Raw genomic sequence first — 19,997 nt, 5'->3', positions numbered from 1 at the left:
GAATTTCTTGAGAACATTTATATACTGGGATGTTCTTACCGCAGTGATGTATCTAAAACCCTATTGGTCAGGTGAGCAAGATTTACGAAGTTGCATGCATGGTAAATATATACGTAAATAAAAGAATTAAATGGAATTAAATAATATTCACTACTAGCCATTTAACTATTTTGTCCAAAAATGAATGTTGATATGTTCTACAATAACGTTGTTATACGGCCATCAAATTGATAGAAATTTGATTAGTCAGCATAATAAAGTGATTTAAGATACAATTATTTCGGAAATGAACACGTTCGTATATACTTTCTAATTGAAAGCTATTTATACAATGCTTCGGAATATTCTACTGCTTCTAGTCTTTATGTTCTGAACAGTTGATCAGCAACTGAAACGGATTCATTTCAGTCATATCTTCCCATTTCCATAATTTCATCATCTGATTTCTTGGTATTTAGATGAACTGAATTGGCGTAAGTCGTTAGATAATCAAATGTATTTTGACTTCATGTCCAACTTAGTGCGAATTAGCTGCCTATTTCTGCGCAAGATAACTGTATATAAAATACATCTTACACAATTCTTTGCTACCTTGAGCTCAGAACAAGTTCACCGGTAGAAATTTGAAGTTCTGAGAACTAATCACAAGTTCGAAGTTTTGAAAGTCACTTTTGAATACTTATCGGATCGATTTCGATTAACTATAGTCAGAACGCTAAAACGTTAATCATTTGTAGTATCACATAGCTGAAAACAACGTATTATATGATAACAAATCATTTAATACTCGCCTAATAAGTGTCTCTAGAGAATTAAGCATTTCATATGCAAGTAGAAACGAGTTGCATAATCGTCTTGTATATTATAGTGTTTTATCTTTACAGAGCATAAAAAGCAATCAGCCAAAAGGAGACTTCCAACTTTGTCGCGTCAGCGCAGTGGTGCATTCTCTCACATAATCGTGTCATCATTTAAGCAAACAGTGATTTTCCTTCTACTGAAATTTATCATCATCTTGGCGTTTTAATGCCGACTGTAGAACGTAAGTATAATAATTATGTCTTACTAATACATCCAATCTTGTTGCCGTTTCCAAAGTCACTTAGAAGTAGCCGAAACATATTTTCTGCAATATTTCGTTTCCATTGTTCAATCTGAACATTGTTAACACATACACTTTAAACCATATTATGACATCAGCCTTAAGGTAGTTCTGCACGTTTGGGTTAAAAAATTTTCTACAATGTAGAATTTGATTAAACTCTGATTTTTTCAGAACTTCAGAATATACCTAGAAAATTCAGCAAATAAAAAGGATAGGGTCGTGTGCTTGATATTTTGCTAGACTGATTTGAAAAATATGGACCTCACGCAATATTTCATAATTGGAGTCTATGAGAAAATCATAACTTTCAGAACATTTTCGCGAATAGAAATTTTTCTAAAATGTAGATTTTGATGAAACTTCTCACAGTTGTGAATAAAGGCATAGTCTGCAATTTGATAAAATAAAATGTATAGGTCCGTGTACTTATTTTTAAGATATTTGACCATGATTAAAATGAACCGGACATTTCACGCTAATTTTAAGACATTATTTTGAATTATTTAATGTGTCATATGTTTTAATACCATATTTTGACTTTAAAAATATAGCAACAGTATCATTGTAATAAATTTACTCACAGGTTGCGTTTAATTCATAAAATGATTTTCATGTCCGTACGCCGAATCCAGGCTTTATTCTACGTTTTCCGGATAAATGACGTAACGCCATCACTTCCGGTTTGACGAACGTGCAGAACTACCTTAAGTTCAAAGAATCTATTGATGTAACATTTACCCCAGTTTCTATTTGATAGTTTCCAACATAAAGTGTTAACAAACCATTTTAAATAAATTGCTCTTATAAAATATTCAGAGTTTTTCATGGGCGATAGTCCCGTTTATCCAGCGTTTACAGAGTTGCAGCATTAGCATATTAAATACGTTACATATTGTCTGCTTGTGAAACACTGTTTACGAAAATGAAATGAGCGTCTCGAAAGATAACAAAATATCACTTGAAGCCTAATTCAACTGACAGCTGACTAATCAAGAATGAGTCTGAGCAAGCAAAAATTTATGGTATCTTTTAACGAAAGTTAGAATGCTATTTTGAAATATTATTTACTCATATTTCATAGATTATCAAACAAAACGATATCATCAAATGTATTGCAAGTCACAAAAATAAACATAAATGCATCTATATCTTTAAGCGAATATCATTAGATATAAGGACTGAAGGTTTAGATATTGACAGTTTTCAAAATCTATGATCAAATATCAGACGAAAATTGAATTTATTCACATGTGCAAAAATGTATGGCAGGACGACGATGTTGTTTTGTTTCTGTCTGTAGTAATATTTGTAAATCAAATATGTGCCTTTATAGGGCCATTGTATATCGTAGTGTTCAAGTTCGTTGAAACTGCATAAATACCGCTTGTTAGAATGGTTTGCTTAATTTTGAAAACAGCTTTAGATTTAATTTTACAAAATATCAAACGCTGTATTAGACTACAGATAATTGTACGTTTCCTGCAATGGATTGTAGCATTAACTGAAAAAGATACGTCGTTTGTCGCATGCCATTGATATAACACCGCCGTAGGGTACGTAATAAACAGGCAATACTTTTGTCTGTTTTTCACGGTCAACTTTTCGAAAAGTCATGCTTATAATGAAATTACATTTCAGATCTTTTTGTTACGAATCAGAAAATGTAAGAAAATAAAACCGTAAAGTTAAAAGTGATATTCGTAATTATAGTAGAAATGTTACTAATATAGAACGAAAGACATATCCCCTATGATCATTTTCCTATAATCCAATTGAAAGAATTTGTACATTTCGTTACTAATTAACAGACTTGATCAAACAGAGTCTGCAATCATTTTGCTTGGTTACGTCCTATTTTTTCAAAGGATATTTTTCTGATCTGTTAGAGTAGGGGATTAAATTTTAAAATGCATGTTGTCTGAAATTATACATATGTCAATTAATGCTTCTAGGATTTACATCAGAAAACTGCAAGCATTTCCCTGGAGAAAGAACAGGTATATGATCAAGAATAATTGTTAATCAAGCACGATGATATAAAGGTATCCAAGTTAAGCGGATATGATTAAAAAAAACTAAGTAGCACTAACTGTATTTGCACGGACGCGTAAAGCATTTTAGATTTTTTTTTTCATATTTTCACGGAAAGTAAATTTGTTTTAAAAACGTATCATTGTTTACAGTATTTTGTGCACGTAATACTGATATTTTTAGTATTAACTGTTTATAGAACTGAGTTCTATAAACAGTAAATACTAAAAAGAATTAAAATAAAAGCGTTTTTAAGTTACCGCAAATGTTACAACCTCTATAACATTGATAGCCGACGTGTCTTTTTTCTTAATTAATATATGACTATTCTAGCTTTATCTACGATTTATATTTAGGCGACGTTCGAATAATGCCTTTATTTATAATCAATGTCTCCAGTCCCAGAAGATTTGTCCTTCCGTCAGAAAAGTTTAAGTGCCTTCGATTGACTAGGAGATGTCCAATTTGTAAGTCAAATTAGTTTTCCAGCTCGTTCTGTATTCATTATCCAGCTGTTTGTGGAAACACGTTTCTTCACCAGACACACACACAACATGCCATTGTCTACACTGACTCCAAAACAGTGTCACGGATAAATTTTCATTTATCATTGTGAACAGAACATTGCATTCAGAATGCAGTTTTATACAACATTAGCATTTCATTCTGTAAAGACTTTCTATTGGTCCAAATATTCTGTTAATGAACATTATAATAGTTCTCAAGTATAGTAATCAAGAGCGGATCATTTAGTGGTGGTACGGCAGTTCCATTTCCGTTATGGGCAGCAACACGTTTATACTTTTATCATTATGAAAGAAAGAACAAACACGACGGAGTAAAGCGGACAGTTTATCGGCAGCTGACCGGTGTAGAATAAATTCAATATCGGGTTTATTCGGAATCTAACAGAATAGCAAAAGGTATTGGTGGAATAAGTCTACTCTACCAAACACTCATAGTTGGATTTCGTCTTTTCATAACATATATTATATATGGAATAAATAACACAGAGTGCTGGTAATTTCTGTTTTATTTATTTATTTATTTATTTTTATTTTATTTCCTAAAGGTGATTAAATATTTATAGTAAGGGGATTTTTGTTATTTGAATATTTTCTACATGTTAACTCATTTCAAATACATATTGTATTGCACTATCTCTTAATCAGTTAAATCATAAACTCTATAGATTATCAAAGTTTATAAACAAATATCTTTTAACTTGTGTTGGGGCAATAGTTATCATTGTTGAGTGATTCTTCAGATAACCAGAAACTAAATGCTACCTATTTCTGTTGCTTTGGTTAGTTACTGCGTACTGTTTGTTATTTTTATTGAACCTATAAATGGAAATACTTTTCTGCAACATATAATCGCATTTTGAATTTCATATATTCTAAGTAACGGCAGCTTATGTGGTTAATATATTTTTTTAAATTATGTATTTATTATTCCTATTTAATTAGTCAGGGTGTTATTACGTGTTAGATAAATTAATTTCGTGATTTCAAATCATTTAATCTGCAATTTGCTATCTGTGTCATTTTGGGCATGTTTGCAGAATTTTTTCTGTAACTGTTTGTAATTTCTACTAATTTGATGAATGCATTCGTCATGTATGTCTAGCTAAAACTGCTCTAACTGTATTCATTTCAGCTATAACAAATATATAACATTCTGTAAGTGTGCATACTTATAATGTTTGTAAAATAAGATTTAAAGTTCTTTTAAATGTATCTTACTACCCGTTAAGAAGATCTTTCCCGTTTGACAATTTTCCCGCGTTTCACTTTCAACAACTTCAAACAAAAAACCGATAGTTTGATATCGCCGCAGTATATACGTCACAGTCGCCAGCTGTCGTTTACTCTTACAATGACAAGCGTGTAGGCCAATAAAAAATTAGTTGTTTGTTTTATCTATTGGTTTCTAATTTAAGATAACTGTTCATATGCAGTATGAAAGTTCAACATTTCTATTTACACGAAAATGTAACGTCAACATATGCACATCATTGAAGGCACGTTCAACTTTCCCGCCAAAACACGTATAAACTAGCTCTTGTTTTACGAGACATTCAGAAAGTGGGTCGTTCTTAATAATAAAAAGCAGAATGGCGTTATCGTAGATATTGTATAAGACACTGTTTCAACAAAACACAATTTTGAAAGAATTATTTTCCGCCAAGGGCATCTTGACTTTAAAAAGTACATGTATGTCATGATGCCGAAAAGACTGGCGATTCCTCGAACAATAGTCCCGATTCATTCTTAAATTTTAAGCAGTTCCATAACACTAAGGATAAGGATGTCGTGCGGTGCATGTCTCGGCAAAACAGGTTTTAAAAACACTTATTAAATATGGGTATAACGCGAAACGATTTTAATACTGACTATTGTTATGAATAACGCCCCAATTTTTTTTTTGCCGAATATTGTCCTGAAATTTAAACTGTACAAAATTCAGGATATATGCGATTGAGTAACGGTTTTACTTTGTCGCCATATTGTTCGTGTTTTTTGCTATTGTATCACAAATATGGCCCCTGACATCAGTTTTCGTGCAACGCCCTGTTTCGAGTCTTTTCGATAGTTTTCCTTTCCTGCGCTCTGAATGTCATATAAAGGTAAAGTACAAAATAATTGTCTCTTTGCATTCAGAAAATGCTACTCAATGGTATAAAATTCAGTGAATTGAAATTGACGCTTAGGACGTCAGTGACGATTTTGTGACGTCAGAACGGAAAAAATCACATGAAGTTTTGCTAAAATTTTTGCCTTTGGTATGTTGTTTGGCAATGTGTGCACGTTTAGTAGACACATAAATACTTAGTTGTCAGCGATTTCAATTTTTCGCAGTATATCGTAACTTTACCCTAACCCCCAAATGGTTTATGGCTAATAACGTTAGAGTAAATCACATATTTGTGAACACAGTCTTCATAAAACATGATTCGCTATGTATGTGACACTTCCATGAATCAGACACTGATACCCTTCTGTCAATGTCGTAACAAATGACATATTACCGATAACAAATATATGTTTAAAAGCATAATATGTTTTCTTCGTTTATTATAGAATGCGCCACCCTTATTTTTCAACGGGCTGTTATAAACTTTTCACAGATTAAAATTGGCGATATTTCCGACAGTGTTTTTTTTTTTCTCCATTTCGCTGCCATGACCACTTACGTTGTCCTTTCAACACAGCGCAAAATGACATACTTGATTTACATTAATTCGAATTTAGTTTTTGTTTCTGTTGCTGGATAAAATGAAATAAAATCACAAAAATAATAAAGGTAGATGTTATTTCGGGTCTGTGACAAAACATCGACACGACAAAACGCCGACCCGACAACTGATCGATGCGACAAAAGATCGACATGTCGCATAGTGTCATGTCGGCGTTTTGTCGTATTTATGGTCGAAAATAATTTTGACCATACGATTATCATACGATCATGATTTTGATCATACAATTATCATTCATAAGCATTTACGTGCTCTAAGTGCGAGTTAAAGTCCGGATAGGACGAGTGGACCTCGCTGTATACTCGACCGACCGGGCGAGTGGATTTTACGTCGTAACTTTACCAAAATTCAGAAATTACATCGAAATACGTCAACAAACTTTGACGGTAAATGATGGTAATTTTCCATTCCACGAGCACGTGCGACCTGTTGTAATATCTAATCTACAGCGTACACAAAAAACGCGCGTAGTGCATTCATTTTTTGATATTATCGCTTGATTTTTTTCAACACCGTTTGAGACAGTTTGAATTCTATAACGATTTTAATTAGATATCGACAGAAATGTAGGCAAACTTCTATAAAAACGGCGAATTTTCATATAATTATTTGTAAAACTTCTAACAGCGCGATCTTGATTACTTATTCCTTTCTAAAAGTAAATAAATTATACATACTATGGACATAAAATTCAGACTTTTGACCAGAAAGTACAAAAAAAAAACAGAATAAAAAAATCTTAAATAATGAAAAAGCGTCAGCAATTTAAATACATGGAGTAAAACGATTTTTGGCAAACAGATTTCTGTTAGTCTGGCAGAATAGGTTACGTGACCTCGTGAACGTAGATAGAAATGTGGTTTTGAAATATATTATACGGGATATTGCACATTCGCTTTTGATAACAAAGAAGAAACTTTTTTATTGACTTCTACTTCTCAGCAATTTAAAAATTTGAAGAACACGGCATTGTGCTCTCCTATACATGACATACGCACGTTTACTGTACACGAGTGCGCATGTCCAAGTCAAATAAACGGACTTAGTCGACTATCACATTAGTGCATTACACAGTAAAACAAACCAATAGCACGATTCTATTACACATTTTATTCAAGAAATTGTATTGAGAAAACAGAAGCCACGTAAAACTTTTACCGAATAAGGACACTATACATTTTAAAGCAATAGCAAGACTACAAATTCGACAGGCTGATACAGAAATATTTTAATGAACAGAAATAAAAACAAATAAAGCGGAAAACAAACAATATTTTGATTTGGGCCTAACCGAGTGTTTGCATCATGCCTATCGATAAACTCCGTCCATACTAAAATGTACACGCGCAACTCCCGATGACATGTCGGGTAAGTTTCAAAGACATGTACCGAGGTCACGGAGGGCAAACAGGTGTTTGAGTGATTCACAAGTAAACGACTGCAAACTGGCAAACGGGAAACGTCTCCTTAATGGGTAGTATAGGATGCGTGCTTAAAATTCGTTTGACAGAGCAATTTCTTTAATCCTCAAATTGCGGCAATTTATAAAATAAAAGTTAAACTGGATACTTCTACAATTATAGTAATAATAATGATTAAGTTTGATAAATAAATAAACCTTAAGTTCTGCGATTATGATATTTTAGGTTAGCAGTTTAAACAATAACCGTTAGGATGATTTTAATACCACACTGTCAAAATAACAACACCTACTGCAAAACATATTGAATCGCATACAGCTCACAGTTTTTAACGACATTGCTTTTATTTCAGCAGGGTGATTCAATTTGTTTTCCATCTATAACGTTTGAACTTGTATAGAATATTTAATATTTAATTGTTTAATTCAGCAGCCATGTAAATTGTTCATAAATGTATAAAAATATAGCAAATTAATGTATTTTCAAAATACATGCTCCAGTATCTATGCATATCAGATTTTGATATATTATTTCATGTATTTCATTATTCTCTGTCGTCTGAAAATTTAATATTACATATAATCCCATTCATAAATAATAACGCGTATCCAAAATAATATGTTGTCTTATGTTTATAAGTGAGTAAGGGTTATAAAAGCTTACGTTTGTTTGAATCCAGTGTTAAAAGCAAAAAATTCAGGGCAGAATATATTGTACAATAGTTTTGTAGACTAATTTCCAGTGTGCTTTATTTTTAGTAAGTACTTTGACCCATTCATTTCCATAGATATTACATATGATTCCAGATGGACTTAATAAAAAATATTCAATTTCACCATCGATTAATGGCAAATAGGTCTAAGCTATCCTTTATTTTACTTTCTTGTTATTCCACAGCAACCAGTATATGATAGTACTCATTTGCTTCGTAAAATTATATCGGTATTGTTAAAGAATATATGGCGTAAGAAGATTTAGGAATAAGAACGGCTTGTTTATTTGAACTTTTCCGTATATCCTTTCATTTCTTTTTTACCCATTATTTTGAACATATATACAGTTATCCGTTCACACTTATTTTGTCCACGTCTTCATGATTTTGTTTGTTCTAAATATGCTTAATCGATACAATTAAATTTTAAACCGAAAAGAAACAAACACAATCTAAATTTTATAGTTTTACTTATCAGAGTTATTCAAAAGGTTTAGAAATCTCGTTTGGATTTTTTTCAAAAAAAAAATATTAACAAAAATTATTATTCATCTTATTAATATTAAACACAAAACCTTATTTTCTTAATCAAAATGTTAATAAAAATGATTTAAATTTCTAGAACATTGAAACACGTTTCCATTGCAAAAGCTAGGACAGTTACAATTACAAAAAATGTAATCTTTGTTTAGTAGTAGTAGAGTAAATGCCCACAGAAATGCAAAATGCATAATCTAAACTTATTGAGATTTCGATTATCAGTATTTCAGAACGTTGAAATTAATGGACATCTCAGCACACTCCCATTAAAACATTTCTTAACTGTCTATTGGTCGCCATTTTTTTGAAACATACAAATAATACTTAATTAATGAATTGTTCAACGGTAATATCCAGTCATTGGTAATGTATATAATCACTTTAATTCAATACACTAGACCGTTCATTGAAAAATATAATGGACTGAGTTAGAAACACGGGAATGTACTAAATGCCGCCTGATTACTCCATTCGTTGATTTTCGTGGCAGTCATGTAAACTCTCATTATCAGTAGGTTCAACAAAATATATTTGGTTGTAATGGTGAAGCTAACATCCTTCTAGAATATATTAACAGGGTTTTACAAAACACTATAATTCCTATAACTACAGACAGTTATGCATCAGTCTATACATTTTTGTATTGTTATGGAGAGAGAGAGACATTACCCTCTGGCGATTTTATGTAGAAGGGAATACAATACATTTGAAGACGTATATCAAACTTTTGTGACAGGATACCCTCAAGCTTGAAAAAAAGTGTATACAACACAGTAACTCTTTTGGTTATGCAAGGAGAATAGCTCATAGTAACCTTCAACTAACGAGCCTCTGTCATTCACAAAGGGAGTTTAATGTGACTTGGCATAATTTTCCCCATAATGCAATGACATGCCCTTTGTAACACAAAGCTCAAAGGTCAAGACCACACTTGTTGGTCAAAAGTGTTTTCTTGTCTATTCTAATACTCAACAATCCATTAAATAATCTAAATATTACTTATGTAACGAGATGATATGTCATGCACGTTACCTAGACCGCTACTTTAAAGGTCACTCTTGGAGGTCAGAAAGCAGTGTGTCCATATAAAGACGACTGTGTCGTTCTCATCTACCCATCTTAAAGATCCAACGTTAACGGTGGCTTTTTATGTCCACACAATAACTATACTATACATCAAAGCATTGTATGAAACTTAGAACACTTGTTTCGTGTGTCGAATACAGATAAACTCTAGGTCAGGTTCGCTCTTGGAGGTAAAATGGTAAGATTGTCTTTTCCATGTCTGCTCATTAACCGTATCCCTTAAGGGATTTTACTACTACTTTACACTAGTATTCCTCCTAAGGTAGTGTCAACCGGACCCCAAGCTGAAAAGTCAAGGTCACATTTGAAGTCAGATAGTTTATATATCTTTTGTAGTCTGTAACTTTTTTGTCCAAATATGGACACTGGCACCAGGCCAGAAAGAAAATGCCTCTGTACATGTTATAAGCTACCCCATAGGTATACTATAAGAACCATGGTCATGAACGGGAAAATATACTAACCCATTTCAAGCGCGCATTTCATACCTAAAACGTTTCCATTGCAAAAGCTAGGACAGTTACAATTACAAAAAATGTCATCTTTGTTTAGTAGTAGTAGAGTAAATGCCCACAGAAATGCAAAATGCATAATCTAAACTTATTGAGATTTCGATTATCAGTATTTCAGAACGTTGAAATTAATGGACATCTCAGCACACTCCCATTAAAACATTTCTTAACTGTCTATGTAGTTCGCCCGTCTCCTCTACTTTCCACTACAGTTTGTTACTTTGTGATGCGCGGCTCTGGTGGTGTCTAATAATAATAATAATAATAATAATAATAATAATAACTTTATTTTAATAACATATGATTTCTAATGATTTCTGTGGTTTCGAGAAATCTGACCTCAGTTTTATATTGTTTAAGATTTCTGTTATATTAAGATCACAAATGCTGAATGTAAATAAAGTGTAGAGTCATGTCGAAGAAATATTAATTGTGATACTAAATAACTGCGAATAATTTATAATTGTTTATGTAATTGTTAGTTTTCTATGTGGAACGAGGCTAGGCGGATAGTCATAAAAACTTCGGATTTGTTCATTCCTTTACAAAGAAATATTAGTTCTTATGTAAAATGCATTAGCACAATTTTAATTATTAATGGAATTGTTAATATACTGTACGGGACGAGTCTTTAGAAAATAATTCTTGATAAATTTCTTGATATCTGAGAAATCGTCTACCAAAAACATACCTAAAATATTATTGCATCTTTAATCATTTTAACATACGGTGGCGAATACATTGCTAGGTTAGACTTAATAGATAAAAATATTATTTCTAAATCGATTATTTGGCTGTCTTGGAGAAACAAACTTTCTTTTAAGTATAACAGCATCAATGGTTGCCTTGTCTTAGATGAAATATATATACACGATTTTGCAAAATACTTGCAGTCAGTGGACATGCACTATTAAACAACTCTTAGCATGCACATGACATCAGTCACCTTTTGTCTCTGTAAATAAGTATACAATAATCAAGTTAAAGGCAAATTACATGCTTTGACTTCAATTTCCGTGTGCAATTGTTCTGTTAACATACAAGAAAGACAGATATACCGTTTTACGTTTATTGAGTTTAAAATGTCTTACAGAAATTTCATCACTATTACGGTAAACATAGTACAAGCATACTACTGGTATTCAGATCAGGATTTAAGCTGATGTCTTCAAAATTTGGCTTTAGTAGTTCCTCATGTTCTCAAGAATTGGAAATAAAAACAAGTCAATGGCTGCGTTCGTGCAGAAAATCCTTGTAAAATGTTATTCCCGCAATGACAGGACTTTGTTTTTCTGCTCTTATCGCGTGACAGGTTACTATCTATTTTGTACTGTTATTGATTTCCGATTATGTAAAGGAATAAATTTCTGATAGATAGCTTGTTATCAGTGTGTACAGCAATAACGTTATCAGAAAATGCTCTTACAGAAAAAGCAAATGGTACGCCAGAAGGATAACAAAGTTGACATGAATGATTAGTTATATAACCTGCGGTTCACCTGAGGTTCAACAAGGCAAGTGACATATTGTTCACTGCAAATGCCTTTTTTTATAAAAATTGAGGGTTTTTTTTACAAGTTGGTGAGGGGGTGCAAGGCGGATCAAACCTTCGAAGTTTTACCTGATTAGCTTTGTCCTAGATCTTTATTATAACTAATCCGGGTGATTCAGCTTTGTAATTGTATGCATTAATGTCGTTATCTGTATGTTCGCTAAACTTTAACCTTGACCATTGACCCAGTGACCCTGAAATCAATAAGGGTCATGTTCACATCAATTCCAACATACCTGTGAAGTTTCAAGGTCCTAGGTGAAAAGCTTGTGCTGATATTAAATGAACAAAAAGGTTAACATGAGACTATTCCGCAAGACGTATTACCATTTCCGGTCCTGGCGTGTATAAACAAAGGTGCGTGACGACCTACCATTTGGCGCCACACATGCGCCAATAAACAGTTCTATCATATTTGATTTGATGTACAATAAAAGATATATTAGGGTCGAAATAACTTATCATAAAACCGTGTTTGAATACTATTTATGCACCCGGGCGGTTATACGTCGTACGAACTAATTTCACGAGGGAGGATCCCTCGTGAAATTATACATGCCGACGTATAACCGCCCATCGTGCATAAATATTGTTAATAACGGGGTTTGCTATGAAATATTTCTTAAATAGTTTCCTGAAAAATGGACAGGTAAATTCAAATGCGTTAAACGAATTTGTTGTGTTCAGTTGCAAGTTTGTATGAAATTTGGTCGCCATTTTTTGAAACATACAAGTAATACTAAATTAATGAATTGTTCAACGGTAACATCCAGTCATTGATAATGTATATAATCACTTTAATTCAATACACTAGACCGTTCATTGAAAAATATAATGGACTGAGTTAGAAGCACGGGAATGTACTAAATGCCGCCTGATTACTCCATTCGTTGATTTTCGTGGCAGTCATGTAAACTCTCATTATCAGTAGGTCCAACAAAATATATTTGGTTGTAATGGTGAAGCTAACATCCTTCTAGAATATATTAACAGGGTTTTACAAAACACTATAATTCCTATAACTACAGACAGTTATGCATCAGTCTATACATTTTTGTATTGTTATGAAGAGAAAGAGACATTACCCTCTGGCGATTTTATGTAGAAGGGAATACAATACATTTGAAGACGTATATCAAACTTTTGTGACAGGATACCCTCAAGCTTGAAAAAAAGTGTATACAACACAGTAACTCTTTTGGTTATGCAAGGAGAATAGCTCATAGTAACCTTCAACTAACGAGCCTCTGTCATTCACAAAGGGAGTTTAATGTGACTTGGCATAATTTCCCCATAATGCACTGACATGCCCTTTGTAACACAAAGCTCAAAGGTCAAGACCACACTTGTTGGTTAAAAGTGTTTTCTTGTCTATTCTAATACTCAACAATCCATTAAATAATCTAAATATTACTTATGTAACGAGATGATATGTCATGCACGTTACCTAGACCACTACTTTAAAGGTCACTCTTGGAGGTCAGAAAGCAGTGTGTCCATATAAAGCCGATTGTGTCGTTCTCATCTACCCATCTTAAAGATCCAACGTTAACGGCGGCTTTTTATGTGCACACAATAACTATACTATACATCAAAGCATTGTATGAAACTTAGAACACTTGTTCCGTGTGTCGAATACAGATAAACTCTAGGTCAGGTTCGCTCTTGGAGGTAAAATGGTAAGATTGTCTTTTCCATGTCTGCTCATTAACCGTATCCCTTAAGGGATTTTACTACTACTTTACACTAGTATTCCTCTTAAGGTAGTGTCAACCGGACCCCAAACTGAAAAGTCAAGGTCACATTTGAAGTCAGATAGTTTATATATCTTTTCTAGTCTGTAACTTTTTTGTCCAAATATGGACACTGGCACCAGGCCAGAAAGAAAATGCCTCTGTACATGTTATAAGCTACCCCATAGGTATACTATAAGAACCATGGTCATGAACGGGAAAATATACTAACCCATTTCAAGCGCGCATTTCATACCTAAAACGCACAATTCGGTAAATGTGACTAAGGATATTGAACAAGTGGTAATTTATTATCTTTCATTGTGTACCGGTCAAGTTTTTTCAATATTTCTTATCTTAGAGATAAACGCATAGTTTATAGTTTTTTTTCAACGTTGTAGAAAAACCTTGGTTGAACTTCCCTGGTGAAGTTACGGTCTAGATTACAAAAATATTCTGATTGGTTGATGTGAAAATGTATGTCGCCGTTTAACTACACGTGTATATTAAAATGTGTAAATGCAGCATAAATGTTCAATATGAATTAAATAAACAGTACAGATGTATACCAATGTATGACTTAAAATTCAAAATCATTTCTAAAATGGACTTCATTCATCATTTCGAATTTTATTGTAAAACTGTGAATATTTTGCATTCTATTTTTGTTTGTTTACATTTCGCCTAACATGTACACACTGCTGTGACCTCTAGACCGGATGTTCATTAGGGAAGTTCACGCAAGTTTTTTCTCTAACGTTGACGAAAGCATAAAATATGTGGAGTATCTCTGCAATATGAAATATTGCGACAATGTGATTGGTGCACGATGGAAGATAAATTACCGCATGTTCAATATGCCTTGTACCCATTCATCGAACTGCGCGTTTTAGGCGAGAAATGTACGATTTTCACGTTTATGACCATGGTTCTTATAGTATTCCTAGGGGTAGGGTATAACATGTACAGAAGCATTTTCTTTCTGTTCTGGTGCCAGTGTATATGGATATTTAAATAAACATAAATAGTTGCTGTGTCATATGGATCAAAATTAAAAGAAACTATCAGAATTACTTCTAGTGTTTCTCTAATTTTACAACCAGTATTAAAATCAGATGTTCTTAAAAATATCTTTCACAACTGTAGATCTTTATGTAAGCAAAAGTAAATCCAAACATTTTTGTAATAACATAATGTATTTATAGCACAATAGTGTATGTATATATCAGTGGCAGATATATGGAGTTGCTGCAGCTGCGATAATTAGTCACCTTCAGTAGGGGACCTTTTCTAGCGTGGCAATATTTCAGTCACATGTTTTATGTGGTTTACATGGTGTTGTAAGAATGTGATAATTACTCTCATTTTAGTTCACAACTATCCAATACCAATAATAATCTCGTTTGCAGAGAGAAATTCATACTTATATGATATACAGTTGATACACAGTTCAGTCTTCTGGAAAAATAGTGAAATCCAGAGATGACAGGTTTGCACATGATATTGTGTGATGGTGCGGTACTTTAACGAATCTTTTATATTTGACGAATTGCGTTAGGTTTCTAGAAATGACATTTAAACATCTATTCGGTTTGATTGAATTTGCAGCATTTTGTGGGAGTTCGTTTTAAGTTACATGTGTTTTCATTTTTCGATTCAATTACCATTTAGAAAAAAAAAACACTTTTATATATATAGGACATTGAAATTAAACTAGAAGCATCTTGTATGAAATTGAAAAGCTAATTTATAAAGTTGTACAGGTAGTAGTGTAAGGCTCTGTATAGTTTTGTTCTTTTTTATTTCATCATTACATGCATCTCTTTCTGTGAGCAAAATTACTTACTCTGGTTTTGTGCGCAACACTATGACTGGAGACGATTGTAATATACATTTATTCAATATTTAAAAATTTAAAAACTCCTGCCTACAGAAACATTTTTTAATGGAATTCACTTTTTATACGCCCAAAGGTGCGTATGTTATGACGCTGGTGTCCATCTGTCCGTCCGTCCGTCTGTCTGTCCGTCCGTTAGCAATTTCATGTCCGAAGATTTCAAAGAAACTTGATACAGATGTTAAACACATCGAGATGACGTGTAGAGCGCATGTTTTGGATGGCTCGCTTCAAGGTCAATGTCACACTTAAGGGTCAAATGTCGTATGACTTTGTTTCGTGTCCGCTCTGTAACTCTTAAACTGCTTGAAGGATTTTAAAGAAACTTGGCACAAATGTTCACAACATAGGTCAAGGTCACACTTAGGGGTCAAAAGTCATATGACTTTGTTTCGTGTCCGCTCTGTAACTCTTGAACTGCTTGAATGGTTTTAGAGAAACTTCGCACAAATTTTCACTAATTCAAGACGACGTGCAGAGTGCATATTTCGACTAGCTCGCTTCAAGGTCAAGGTCACACTTAGGGGTCAAAGGTCATACTTTTGGGCGTATATTACTCCGTATTGCTGTGCTCTTGATATACAGGTACTAGTAATCCGCTGTGATATTGAAATGCTAAATTTGTCATACACCCCTTCAACAAGGTTTGGTGGTGGAGCCTGCATCACTTTGTCCCGGCGGGTCCTAATTGTTTTCCGTAAATATGACTATGTCTGGAACCAATACAGATATGGTTTTGAAATTACAACAGGATATAAACAGCATGAGACAACTTTCATAACTCTGACTCAAAACAAGGTTGTTGATATTTATTTCTTCTTATTTTCTGATCCATGCTAAATGCAAACAAACATAATAATAAAACATTTATATCATTGTCTGCGATAATTTCAAAATATTTTCAACAGGTTGTTTCTTCAAAACCTTTTATCTGCCACCGTACGATAACCGCTGCATGCATACTTGACAAATAGCGGATTCAGTTTATTTCTTTGTTGTCTTTTATATCTCTTCCTCGTCGTAGATGAAAATGTCATACAAAATTCACATTTGACCTTCCATCTTCCGAATGTATGTCAACGGTTTGCATGTGTTAGGGTAAAATGCATCAAACTAATAGCTGAAGTAAAATTTGAATTGTGATAGAACTGATTCAAGAGCATATGTGTTAGTTTTCTGTTTTGTAATGAAATTTCTTTAGCAACATGAATATATGTTTTACAAGTATGTCTATGTCTTTCTGTGGATTCCAAATCTGATAGAAGCGGAAATAGATCTATCACCTTTGTAGCGTAGAAGCATTTAACTGCTGAATTAAGAAATCCTTTTATAAGTGTAACACTCATAACGGAAGGGATCAAAATGATTTTCTTTGGATTTTAGCGGATATGTTAATCACCTTTGTATATTGTATACGATTGTTACTGACAAATAAAATATTAAATTTATTGTTGCTGTGAAATAATTAGCAGCGCATGAGAATGCGTTAACAATCTCTCATCATACAACGCATTAATCAAACGGAGTTCGTACGACTTGTAAAGATTTAATTAACACTGACATTTTGATGCAATATTTGGCATTGGCGCGTTGTTATTAAATCAGCTAGCAACCGTCATTATGTCATTAATTTAGCAGTGTAATACGATCCCAATGCTCAATCAGTCATGCTATAGAAAACGAAGTGTTCCATTCCAGAGAGATGACAAAGTGTACTCATAAATTATTGCAGAAAATAAAATTTTGTTCAATGATTGATTTGCAGAAGCTTTTTATTCCAGATGATGCCTAATGACATGTCCAAATGGAATAGTTTCCCAAGTATTAAGGCTCTAAAAATCGTTTAAATGTTTATGGCAGGAAACCGTTTCCGTCATACACAAATTAGACTAACAAAATTTAGGTTATCAACAAAAACAATGGCATAAAAATTGAGAATACCTTTAAGTAGATGTACATTAAAAAACTAATAACGTAACTGACAGAAGACTAATAAACAAATGGAAATCCAAGTTTAGACATTTTTGACAGTGTTTTGCTCTTCAACAATCATTTCCTAGTAAGAAATGTGTAAACATGATGTTGTATAAAGTGAATAAGATATAGAAAATATCAGGTTACAGTCGTATAAATATAAAATTCGAGGCTCATTATTTATTTATTTGGGTTTTACGGCGCACCTATTCGAGGCTCTAGCCGATAATTTTTTTTTCACAGACGAAATTTAATTTTTAAGACAGTACCCTAATGTTCTATTATCCTACCTTCTGATTTAAAATAATCTTTTAATTAAAATTTACCACCAACTAGATCTGTGTCTGCATTATATTAAAAAAATTAATACGCCATCCAAATTACACACACATACTGCATTAAGATAGGTCTTTGAAAATCCCAAATATAAGATAAAAGCGAAAAAACAAAGGCTAACATTGTGTTTTGTTTCCGACCTCTCTTTACTGCTGAACATCAATGAATAATTTTAATTTGCTGCCACGAGAAGTTTTATCCGAAGTTCAGTTGCAAGTCGGATACCCATTCTCCCCAAGCAAACGTTAGCCGTGTCTTAAATTTACACAAGCCATAACGCCGCTTGACAGAAAAAAATAGGCAAACGTTTGATCGATGATTTCATTCAATAATTCAATAACATTCCATTCCAGATGCAATAGTCCTTGATTTAAGTGCTGAAATGCTAAATCATGAACAAACTCTTTAGATGAGTCATTTTCCGTTTCTCCGAGCGTTTCCGTTATAAAAACATTTTGTGGTAACTGCAAATACGGTAGGCATACGGCATTATACATTAGCGACATTAGCGACATGGTCGTCTCACGTACCTGATAAAGAGCGGTTATAAAAATAATTGCATAAATATGTCTTTTAGCAGTTATTTTCAAAAATAAGATGACGTCTGTTTGAAAACAAAATCAAAAATAAAGCAAAAAATATTCTACTCCTAGATTGTTTCTACTTTCTTAAAAATAGTTATATATTGACCGCATCAGACAAAGCTATATTTTCGTGTCAACACACTGAGGAAAGCTGTACCGTAGTGAACAAAATCTTCCTGTTTATATTTTCTTATTTAGAGCCATGGTCTCGAAATACAGTTAATACAGTGGGATTGTATCCGTTTATAGAAAAGATGTCTGAATATTTACTCAGAAATACGTATTAAAAGTCAGTTGGTGGGTCTGGAATTAATAAAAACCTTATATAAGATACATGCGTTTGGTTTCATTCAACAAGACTATGTCGAGAATGAGTCTGATTCTATGCACCGAAAATAATACTGATAAGAGCAAGCTTATAGAAAGCCATATACATGTATAATACATTTTTTAAACGTTACTTTGTTTATATTTGCGGGCATACATAGAAACTGGTTATAAACGAAACCGGTATTGATTAATCAAACAATGTTTTCTGTTCTGCAATTCAGTCTATTAAACAAACCTACAGGGAAAAGATGACCTTAATTACATTTACCTTATACTCATTCTCGTCCTGCTTTTTTACTTTACTTTGAAGGTAAAGTGCAGTTAAAGAGACACTTATTTAAGCCCTCTACTTACTCCTGCTTTATAAGTCTTATTTCCCTTCATATTCGCTACTTTATGTAACCCGTTGGTGGATAAACGTTTTTATGTTTTCCTATACCTATAGGGGAGGTATTCGTTAAATATAAATACGACCAAAATTCGTACTTGAACATGTATAGTATCTACATAAACATAAAATCAACAGGATTGTGACTCACAAGTGTAGCTACACACACTATAAATGCATACTGCATGTACCAGCAAACATTGGAACATTTTAACAAATGACATGTTATTGTGAATATTAGCTCAACAAACACAGCTAGTTTATATACTCACATTTTCGGTTGAAAGGTCATGAAGTTCAATAATGTTTGCTTTTTGTATATCATTACTTTGTAAGCATATTCATTTCCTAATTATGCAACCAGTAAATATGTTTTGCACACAGGATGGGCGTTTCCGGCAATTTTACACATGCTGGCAAAACCCGTCTGGCACCCCCATTAAAATGCTATATGATTCTCGTGCTGTGACAGCTTATGATTCGTGCACTGACTATACGTTGTTTATTAAACATGATAAAAATCTAATTCCTTTTTGC

General features: G+C 33.0%; 1 protein-coding gene across 4 annotated transcripts in view; it reads left to right on the top strand.

The window, feature by feature from the left end:
* The window catches only part of LOC123546439 (G-protein coupled receptor dmsr-1-like), a 279,955-nt gene that overhangs the window by 249,282 nt on the left and 10,676 nt on the right, over positions 1–19,997 (top strand). For all 4 annotated transcript variants that reach the window (XM_045332696.2, XM_045332695.2, XM_045332697.2 and 1 more), the window contains one exon: positions 885–1,042. The gene's annotated coding sequence lies outside the window, so the exon portion shown is untranslated. The remainder of the gene's footprint in view (positions 1–884; positions 1,043–19,997) is intronic.

The sequence above is a fragment of the Mercenaria mercenaria genome, chromosome 9 (genome assembly GCF_021730395.1).
Source record: "Mercenaria mercenaria strain notata chromosome 9, MADL_Memer_1, whole genome shotgun sequence".
NCBI lineage: Eukaryota > Metazoa > Mollusca > Bivalvia > Venerida > Veneridae > Mercenaria > Mercenaria mercenaria.
This window is presented reverse-complemented; position numbering and strand designations above follow the sequence as displayed.